The following is an 11,694-nucleotide window of genomic DNA, read 5'->3' on the forward strand; positions in this document are numbered from 1 at the left end:
GATCTCAATTTTAAAAGCTGAAAGCTACGTTGCAGACCAAGAAGGATAACACTAATATTGAGTTAACGAAAACTTTAAAAAATAAATTTAACTAAAACCAGTACAAACATTACGTCGAGAAAAATGAATTTGTTTTAATATACTCTGCAAGTAAAAATTTTCCCATCCAACATTTTGAGTTTGCTCGATACAGATTTTTAATGCAGATTTTTTGACCCGTGATACAGATATACAGATATTTTCAAAGAAAAATACAGATAAAAATGTGGCAACCCTGTTAAGAGGTGGAAGTATGCATGGATATTCTATAGCAAAAAACTTACTAGCGTTATAGCAATCAAAGTTAAAAATCTACATTTCAGACAACCTCACCCCCACTCCTATAATATCTTTTAATATCCTATCATATAATAATTAACGTTCGATATGACTCTCCTCCCTAATGTTACGTAACGCTGAATAACCAGTCTCCCTTCCAAATTTACAAATTTTTGCGAACATCACAGTTACGTTATTGTCTCAACTACTTCTACCTACAACTACATTAGGTTTGACGTCAATTCTCTGCGAAGCGAACACTTCGGGAGCCCAAAGAAAACCAATTAAAGCCCTTCAAGGAACATTTGGTTAATTTGAGAACAACGCGAAGCCTTGGTGCAACATTCCGATTCGGAACTCGACCTTCTGTTTATTAAACACAGACTTCGCAGCTAACTGTTGAGTGTACAGGATAATTGCGGGCTAGCGCCTCGATCCTACTGGCACTAACAGTCTCTTCCGAGCCGAGACTCAAACCTACGACGACTGGCTTGTTTGGCAATCATCGTACCTCGAGACCAGCTGGTATCAGTGTATCATCGTCAACTTCGATTCTGCGGAAAATCTTTAGGTCATCAGCGAACTATAATCTCGGTCCATCGAACGCATCATTGACGTCATTGAAATAGAGCAGAAAGGTTAGCGGTCCCAGGTGACTGCCCTGAGATATACCTGAAGTGGTCGGAAATGGAGCAGAATAACTTTTAGAGATATTCACGCTGAGCTGACGATTGGTTAAATAAGACTCAAACTACCTCTAAAGCGAGTCACCGAAACCCATTTTTTTCAATTTAGCTAGGGTGATTTTATGAGTGATCCTTGACATCTTAAGGTCGAGTGCTTCTTGAAGCACATTTGGGGTTTTTTTGGTAAGACTTGGACCACTCGATCATTATTTTGATCTTTTGTGGTAACATTTGGAGGTTTCTTCGTGTTTTTCCTCCAGAAACAGAAACTTTTTACAAATTGAATGTTCATAGCATTGCGCAATCAACCCGAAAAGGGTATTTCTCGGCAAGTAATCACACAATCTGATGAAACTAATCATTTTTTTACAATTGAAAGCATGATAAAAGCACTCATTCAATAGAAAAAAAATATTCAGCAAATCTGAACGTTCCAACTTCACATTGATCGCAATCACGAATGGGTGAGCATGGAGCAGATTTTCTTTCTGGTACTTATTAAGAAGCACATAACCTTTTCAATGGTTGTTGAATTTTTGCTGAGACTTGCTGGGAACCCAAACAAAAATCCTTTTCTGTAAAAAAAAAGTTATTCAAGAGAAACTAAAAAACTTTTGTATGGCATGGTTTGTTTTAAAGGAGTTTTTTCAACCCATACAACACATTACCGACATAAATTTACTTGAAATACCTTTGTTTTTACCACCCATATTAAATTTACGCACAAGAATCACTTTAAGGTTTTAATAACATGAGTGGAAGTTTATATTTTTCGTAGAACAATTTGTGACTCTTTCATGGGCTCTAACTAATACCAAGGTTAAGATAGTTACTGTCGTTTGTAAACAACTCAGATAATACCAAGATGGCGTGCATACAACGAAGTAAGTATCAGAGAATGCAAAAAGGATCAATAGCACAAGGAATATTTAAATTTGTTTTTCAGTATTTTGGCCAGGTTTTTGACTAAAATACTCCTATGTGCTTCGGGCCGAACGATGAAAATCTACAGAGCCTCGAACCCAAACGCATGATGGCAGGGCCCGCTCGTCGACTGTTCATGGAGATCTCTGTCAAATGTGTAATAAGCTCTTTTGAGCCTATAAAGTCACCGGGACCGGATGGCATTCTACCAATCTTCTTGCAAAAATCGGACGGAGTCATCATGTTCGAGCTCATCAGTTACCCCTGTATAAACATCAATATGCTTATCAACAAGGTGAATCTGCAGTAACTGCTCTACACTGCTTAGTAAAGAAGATCGAAAAATCACTGAAATACAAAGAAATAACGGCCTGCGCTCTTCTTGATATTGAAAGAGCTTTCGATACCACGTCCTATGCATTTATTTACGCGGCTCTATAAAATAGAGGAGTCGACTATACTAAAATGGATCTTTCGTGGCATTGTCCGGACGTTTTTGCTATTCGCACATTTTTTTTTATTCACCCTTTTGTAATGCTATTTATTGAGAACTCCGCTCCGTGCTGTAGTGCTTTTTATCTTATCCTTCAGACTTAGTAACCTACTTTCTTCCTTATCGACCTTATCATATCCTCCTGCAAGCAGTCATTCTAACAGCGTATAACGTGCTATAGACTATGATATTATCGAAGCATTAGACCAGTGGTCTGGAGGGAAGTTTAATGTGGAAGAGCCACAGAATCCTTCCAGCTGGTCTCGAGGTACGATGCTGGCATAACAAGTCAGTCGTCGTAGGATCGAGTCCCGGCTCGAGAGAGACTGTTAGTGTCAGTGAGATCGTAGCGCTAGTTCCATAATTGCCATGTACACTTAACAGTTGGCTGCGAAGTCTGTGTATAATAAACAGAAGATCAAGTTCCTAATCGGAATGTAGCACCAAGGCTTTGCTTTTTAAAGTCCTTTTGCCAACGAGTGGCTTGGTTTTACTAAGATTCGGACCTATCACAACTCGCTTGTCAAAGCGGACACTGTAACCTTGCAGCTACGAAGCTCTACATTTGGATTTGGAGTTTAGTCTGTCACAGTACAGGCAATGTAAGGGTGTCCTCAGGGTAGGAGTTTTCTCTCCTCGGCCATGGTCACTACTAATAGACGTTCTTCTCAACAAACTATTGCAGCTTGACTACGAAGTCATTGGTTAAGCTGGTGACTTAGTTCTAATTGTTCGTGGGAAATGTAATGCACTTCTTTCTAGTCGTATGCAAACGGCTCCTAACACCACTTTTCAGTGGTGCTCAGTAGAAAGACTGAACATTACCCCAGAGCAATTCTCGCTGAAACCAGGCCACTAGGTGCACAAGGTCTTTCGAATTTGATATAAATGCACAAATTAGCTAGGAATAGACAAAAAATGATTATGCCATTTTTGTTTGATTAAATTTTTTGACCCCTCGGTCACTAAGGGGTGAAACAGTTTCTAGAAAAGTGGAAATTTCAACAATTCTTGATGTTTTATTTGAGCTATATCTCTGAAATTCGCTCTGGAACCTACTACAAGTAGCACTTTTCTGTAAAGTGGAATGATAGGGCTTTCGTTTGGAGTATTCAAAATTTTGGCCGCCATCTTGGATTATATCAGAAAAAATCAATTCTGGTCGTGTTTGCAACTACCGATTTTCGATCTGAGACCAGCATTGGAAAACTGAGAAAAAATGCTATAAGATGCGAGAAAAAAATTACGTGAGCAGTGTTAACCTACCACTTGAACCAATTTTCTGAACGAAGTTCTAAAATAATCAATGCATTTCGCGCAATCAACGTAGTAGCCATATGTAGAAACTCTTCCCTCCAGTGTTATTTTTTGAAATGCGGTAAATTTCCGGAGATTTATGAGTTCAGTGATAAATTGCTGAACAAAACTAGTCCTGGTTAGGAATCAGTATCAATTATTTCGGAAGAACTGTTCATTTGAAGAGTTCGTAGACACTTTTACCAGTTCATTGAAACAATGCTTAGCTCATTTTCTGTCCCTAAGGTAAATAAGCATAAGTGAAACTTTTTAAGACTATATCTTATTTCACTTTTGAATCCACATTAATACCAATCTTAAACCGAATGAAGCTATTGTGTATGCAGATTTTACTGAAAATTATAGGGTGATGATTCAAAATGAGATTCAAAATGAGTATAACAAATTGTCATTATTCATCCGATCTACTACTTTGCCGAACAGCTCTGACATCACAAAACATTGATCCTCCTTTTTGGACCATAATTCTGCACTTGTCTTTTGTTGCTTCACCACATTGTTTTATGTACTAAGATACATCTTTTCCCACATATCAAAAAAGTACATTCACACTGACGGAAAAGGAAGTAAGTCCAAAAATAAATATAACTTTACCCACAACCCGTTTATGAAAAACAATTTTCACATGTACGTAGAGTTAAATATTCGGGGGTGGGACACGAGGCATATGGACGCTAGGCATTTGGGTGTTAGGCATAGTATGCTAGGCATACAGACGCGAGGCATAATGGATGTTAGGCATAATAGATACGAGGCATACTGTCACAAGGCATAACAGATAAAATATCCATCAGAATGTCTATTGAAAAATATGTTGCACGTTTGATGATTGACAAAAGCGTCATCCAACCAATTGTATATTAAACTCAGATATGTTTGACTCTACTAATGTAGTTCAAGTGTAACTATATTTCTAAAGAGTTTAGGTTGACCATAGTATTATTTTTTAAATCATGCGGCGAAGACGCATAATCGAGGGCAAGGAAACGAGGCGGCACTAAGCCGCCGTGGTTTCCGAAATCCGAGCCGGCCGCCGACCCGCCGTCGGAAGCGTCGGCCTCTCGCACACAAACGACTAATCTACTGGTTTGCTAGTTCTACTCAAACAGAGTTTCCTTCCCTTAGTTAAGTCCGAACGAGCGGTAGCGAGTATGGACAGCATTCGCTCGGACAGCGAGTCGGCCGAAGGCCGCGAGTGTATTGCTTTCCAAATTTCACTCTGAAGCGAAATACGTGTTATTAAAAGAGGACCGTGATGATGAAGACGATATACCGTATTCTGGCTCACTTCCCCTCGGCCTTGTGTTCATTCGGCCTCGCGTCCATATGCCTCGTGTCCGTATGCCTGCCGTCCATTATACCTAGCGTACTATGCCTCGCGTCCGTATGCTTAACAGGGTGTCATCGAAATATTCATGCCGTAATCAATATTAAACAATATCCAATTTGCTCCGAGGATTCAAATAACTCACTAAAAAGAACAGAAATAAATATTATTAGAAAAAAATAATATCTAGCATGCTCGTGTTGCATATATTATTCTCACTAATCTCAATGCAAATAATATGGGTGTACTAGTTGCATAATTAACTGATCACGATAAATATTGTTATAGTAGGGTTATAACATGCGCACCCACTTGGTCTCAGCATATGGCTGCTACGTTGATTGCACAGAATGCATTGGAGATTTTGAAACTTCGTTCAGAAAATTCGTTCCATTGGGAGGTTAACACTGATGCTCAACTTTTTTTTTCTTGCATCTCATAGCATTTTTTCTCAGCTTTCCAATTCTGGTCTCAGATCGAAAATCGGTAGCTGCGAACACGGCTGATATAACTCAAGTTGGCACCTAAATTCAAGATGGCGGCCAAGATTTTGATTACTCATAATGAAAGCCCTATCATTCCACTTTACAGAAAAGTGCTACTTGTAGTAGGTTCCACAACGATTTTCAGAGATGAGCAAGATCGCGCCAAATGACCTATGGTCGAATATCGACCATTTTTGATTTAAATGAAACTTTGCACACGTATTTGGCTTAGCAAACTGAGCGTTTTTCACAGATGCAGAGATTTTTTACACCCATGAGTTACATTCTAAAAGGGCGTATGCCTCTTGGCATAAATTTTATTCGAATCATTGTAGCCCAGAAACCGTTGGTTGCATAGAAAAACTGTCTGAAAATGAGTTGTAGGGAATTAAAAATGCACCATAAAAAAATATAAACTGTACGAAATATTTTTTTTTTGATAGAAAAAAATTTAATATAAACATTAAAATTCATTTGAAAAAAAGAGTTGAATTTTTTTTTTTTTCTAATGAAACTTGACGTTAATACGCAAGTTTAAAAAAAAGTCCAGGATGGAGAAATGAAAAATATTTTTTTTATGGTAGATTGATTTTTTTATAAAAATTCTAATTCAAACATTTTTTAAAATATTTGTATTCTGATAATTTTGAAAGATGCAGAGAATCATTTTGAATCAAAAAGCTCTTGGTAGTAAACATGCTAAAGGCATCGGTTTTCGAGTTATTTTGAATTTAAGCTCGATAAATTATTATTATTTCTGAAAATACACGTTTTTCTTAATTTTTCCGTGGTTCTCCAGCAAAAACCATTCGTTCATTAGAATGCTTGATCAAAAGTATACAATTTGTTCTTTGACAACAAAACGATTGGATAAATAACTCAAGCGGTAAACCTTAGCCTACCTACACGTTCCCCCTTGCGAATGTTTTATAAAAAAATATGTTTGTCGTGCAACACTACCTACTTGATTACTAATAATAACTGTTTGTAAAGTGCGCAAACAATAACTACTGGGTTTCCTATAATATCTGTTTTCGTATACAAATACGATTGCACTACAGTTAGTAACAGTTTGCATTTTGTGAAGATGAATAAAGTAAAAATGGAATACACTAAGCCCTTTCCTGATCATCGGTGCTCATCAAGCTTACGCAAATTAAACGAAAACGTTATTGCAAAATTAAAAATATTGAACAGTCAAGCTCATTTTAATACGTCTTTATCAATTTGTGATTCGTGTAGTTATTGGAATAATAGTCAAGCCATCATTCATCCCTTCGTCGTTTACTATTCAGAATCTGGAACACTAAGGAATATCAGCTTCATCATAATATCGGAAGTACTCCATCATGATGCTGTTGCGGTTCAGGTGTTCAGGTGTTGCCAAATTAATGAGTTTTTTGAAAACAACAATACAGTTAAAAAAAGCGATATTTATGTCCGATGGAGCTGCCTCACAACCAGAGTTGCCAATGTTCCAGTTTAAACTGGATTCTTCCAGTTTTTTTCAAGTGATCCAGTCAAACAGTTTAATCCCAAAATCTTACAGTTTTTTTTTTGTATATCTGCCAGTTATATCCAGATTTTTTGGACACTTAAGCTCCGACTGGTTTAGAATTACTTTTCGAACGTAAATTTTGCGGATTGATTTTCAGTATTGTATCTTCTCGCATTTTCAGTATTGTATCTTCTCGCACGAAACACGGCCAAATTAAGGATGTGTTGTGCATGGTTGAGATAAATAGATAAGTAAGATCAGCTTTATTCTAAAACTAACAAATAAGTGTTACCAGATACTGAAAAAAAAAATTGCAATGATGGATTATGTTATATGAAAATAGAAGCAATCTATCTCAAAGATATTATATACAGGCGGCATTCTTCAATTTAATTTCAGTTGCGTAGCAGTTTAAAAATTGTTCGAATTCACAGATGTAACGTAAGAAAATGTTGAATAAATTAAAAGAGCTTCATTTTCTTGATTATGCGATAAACTTGCGCAATTTGAAATTTTGCTCCTGTAAATGAAAATATTCAGTTTATAATTTCAACAAAATGTAGGCCCGAAGTTGCTGTCTTTAAAGCTTATATTGGATTCAATAACCATCACAGAGAAGCACTCTCACAATTTATTTTTTCGGTATTTGGTAAATTTATTCGGAATCCAGTTTTTTCCAGTTTTTTCTTCAGCAATCTTCCAGTTCAATCAAAAATTTTATTGGCAACTCTGCTCACAACATAAAAATAGAAAAAACTTTGCAAGTCTTTGCAAGTTCTCATGGTAAAGGCCCATGCGATGCAATTGGTGGCATATTAAAACGAATGGCAAGAAATGCAAGTTTAGCTAAAGAACATGAACTTCCCATTACAAGCGCAATAGAATTGTATGATTGGTCTAATCAGAAAAGTGATAAAAATTCATCAAAAATGTCATTTAGTTGGGTATCATATGAAGAATATGAACAAGGAGTAACAGAATGGAGCAATATTTTCAAAAAATCTATAATAATAGTTGCCACACAAAAGTATTCCTCTTCCGTTCCGATTTCAGAAAATAAGATACAAACGAAGCTGTTTTCAAAAGATGACGAATCATTTACTTATGATGTACATAAAATATAAGGTGAAACTAGTTCTGTAAAGTATCTATGTCATAAAAAAATATGTTCCTAAGATAATAAAACTCGAAAATAAAAATTTGATTCTTATATATATTTATATCACTTAGAACATTTAACTCTTTTCTTGAGAACCGTTCGCCCAATCGTTTTGTTGTCAAAGTATGAATTGTTTATTTTTGATCAAGCATTCCAATGAACGTATGGTTTTTGCTGGAGAAACATGGACAAATTGAGAAAAACGTGTATTTTTTATTAATAATTTTTCGAGCTTAAATTCAAAATAACTCGAAAACCGATGCCTTTATATTGTTTACTACCAAGAGCTTTTTGATTCAAAATGACTCTCTGCATCTTTTTTGCATCATCAGAATACAAATATTTTGAAAAATGTTTGAATTAGAATTTTCATAAAAATAATCTATCATAAAAAAATTATTTTTCATTTCTCCATCCTGGACTTTTTTTAAAAGTTGCGCTTTAACGTCAAGTTTCTTTAAAAAAATGAAAAAAAAATCAACTCTTGTTTTTAAATGAAATTTACTGTTTTTTTTTTAATTTTTTTGGGTCAAAAAAATTTTTTTTGTACAGTGTATATTTTTTTATGATGCATTTTTGATTCGCTACAATTCATTCTCAGACAGTTTTTCTATACAACCAACGGTTTCTGGGCTACAATGCTTCGAATAAAATGCCGTATGCCAAAAGGCATACGCCCTTTTAGAATGTAACTCGTGGGCTTAATAAATCTCTCCACCTGTGAAAAATGCTCAGTTTGCTAAGCCAAATACGTGTGCAAAGTTTCATTCAAATCAAAAATGGTCGATTAAACTTTCGCGTATTTCCAGGTGATTTGAAATGATTTTGCTCAGATATAGCTCAACTAAAACATCCTGAATTGTTAAATTTTCAACTTCACTAGAAACTATTCCACCCCTTGGTGACCGAGGAGTCAACAAATTCAATCAAACAAAAATGGCATAATCATTTTTTTCTCTATTCTCTATATTCTATGTGCCATCATATCAAATTCGAAAGACCTTGTGCACCTAGGGACCTGGTTTTAGCGAGAATTGCTCCCACTGAAACGGTCATCATACCCTTTACCAAGCAAAGGACGCATTCGATCACTCTTTCGAACGGGGTGAGACTGATTTTCAGCAATGAAACCAAATACCTTGGGAACATTCTGGATGAAAAACTGAGCATCTTAAGGGAGGACAAGCTAACACCTTTAGTAACAACAGTCTTTGATTGGATGAAAGCGGACCCCAACATCGACATTCCATACAAAGTGTTTGACACAGATTGCTCAACGTGGAACGATGGGGAGCTGAGTCTTTCATCGGACAACAAACATTTCTACACGGATGGCTCAAAATCGGATCCCAGACTAGGGACTGTAGTTATTTTTTAAATCGATAAATCTGAATAATGACAAGAGAAAGAAAAGAGTCGTCAATAGTCGACTTTAGGAAATTGTCTGGACTTCGGTTAGAAATATTAAAAAAAATTAAAATCTTACACTGGAACAGAATCGTTTTAAAAACAAGAAGTGGTTTAATTAAATCGCTCATCTCAGATTTTTTTCAAAACAAGTTTTCTAGGTAGACTATTTGGTTGCCTTAAATTCTTCTTATAATAGGGTCAGAATTCGTGAAACGGATCACTAAAAATCGCGATGTCTATTTATTTTAAATAAGTATTAAAAACTTCATGAGTTTCACTCGGGAAGTTGATTTTCCAATTTTTATTGAATTTTAGTAAGTTTACAAGTTGTTATTGTCATTTGAAATTTAGGTCAAAATTGTTTTTAAACAGACATAGCTTTAAAAATATTGCATTGAGTTTGATGAAATTTTCACAGCAGATGCATCCTAAGTTGTAGTTTATGAAAATATTTTTTTTGGAGAAAAAAATTATTTTTTCAATAGTAACTATTTAAAACAATATGTTGAAAATTTATGTTCTGGGGCACTGAAAAATCTGAAAAAAATCACAAGTATTTTTGACGAAATTTCGAAACTGCCCTGAAAATTTCGCGGTGGTGAGATTTTTTTATCAAAAGATATGGGCCTTCAAAGTTGGTGCCAAGCGCATTTCAATAAAAATTGGAAAATCAACTTCCCGAGTGAAACTCTTGAAGTTTTTAATACTTATTTGAAAAAATTAGACATCGCGATTTTTAGTGATCCGTTTCACGAATTCTGACCCAATATCAAACTGTGTCCCATTTTTGTTTCTATAATAATATGCAAAATTGCTAAGGGTAGTAATATTTACACACCATTCATGTGAATTCTGAAAGGGTGCCGCCAACATCCGGTCGAGTTTGCGCAAAATCCTTCAATAAATATATTTCTACTGTTTTCGGAAACCAAGCAGGACAAAAATTTAGTATAAAATGTTTGTTCGACTACTGAACACAAAACCCACCACAGACTATGATTCTCTCGGGTGTCGCCTGCGTAATATATGACTCATGCATTGAACAGCGAATGAAAGAAGTTTAAAGAATTTGCTTGAAATATTCTAACATTCTGAGAAATATCTAAGGTTATCGCTCCTATATTCATCTCAGTACCTATATTCTTCTCATCACGCCTTTTTGATCAATTAATAGTCAAATTTTACCATATTTTCAACGTAAAACTTTCAACCACTTGACGAAATTGAGAAGCAAATAGATTTACTTACGAAAATTTGTAGAAATTTGACGGTAAATTTGACAAATGAGAGAAATAAGATATAAGATATGAGAATATAGGTGCAGATAGCTGTTGAAATGGATACTAGAGCGATTAAAACTAGGGTAAATGCACATTATATTTTTTTTCTGAATTGAGAACTAGTCAAACTTATCTATCTGTTATATAATGACAATGTTGGTGGTTTGTATGCAAAGACACATGATTTGTCTACTCCAAAACAAATATCAGTTCATCCAGTTAATTTTATCAGTATAAAGTTTAAAAATACACATAGCAACTTCAGTTTATGAATTGTTCAAGTTGATAAAACATTGTAGTGATAGATTCTGACATTTTTTGAAACTGGGCCGGAACCCGGACTTAACTTCTTGGTAGGTTGCTGACATTTTTTAAAATTCTGACTCTTCAACTTAAATACGTTCAGTCTTGGTTCCATATTCGGTAAAGTTTTATTCTTAGTAACAGATATTTATAAAGAATTTCGGGCTGTTGAATATTGAAAATTCTTAACAATCAAGCTGTGTTAACCAAACATATTCTTCTAGTTTGGTTGGAGTTATTTGCGATTTTAGTTTGCCTCAGAGCAAAAATTCACACACAACATCAAATAAATTGATAATGAATTCTTCAATAATTTTGTAATAATTTTTTTAAGTCTGTAATTTCAATGTTACGTTTTTCTAGATTATAAATGAATTCAAAAAACAGCTGAAACTCTTTAAGGGCACATGAAATAGAAATTATTTCAGTTAGAAAGCTAGGTAAATCCACAATTGCGATAAGAAACGCAATTAAAACATGGCGAAATTAAAGTT

The 11,694-nt window shown here is 35.1% G+C and overlaps 1 protein-coding gene across 9 annotated transcripts in view; it reads right to left on the minus strand.

The window, feature by feature from the left end:
- The window catches only part of LOC129724144 (uncharacterized), a 292,991-nt gene that overhangs the window by 23,475 nt on the left and 257,822 nt on the right, over positions 1-11,694 (minus strand). The gene's annotated exons all lie outside the window — the stretch shown is intronic.

The sequence above is a fragment of the Wyeomyia smithii genome, chromosome 2 (assembly GCF_029784165.1).
Source record: "Wyeomyia smithii strain HCP4-BCI-WySm-NY-G18 chromosome 2, ASM2978416v1, whole genome shotgun sequence".
NCBI classification, from domain to species: Eukaryota; Metazoa; Arthropoda; class Insecta; order Diptera; family Culicidae; genus Wyeomyia; species Wyeomyia smithii.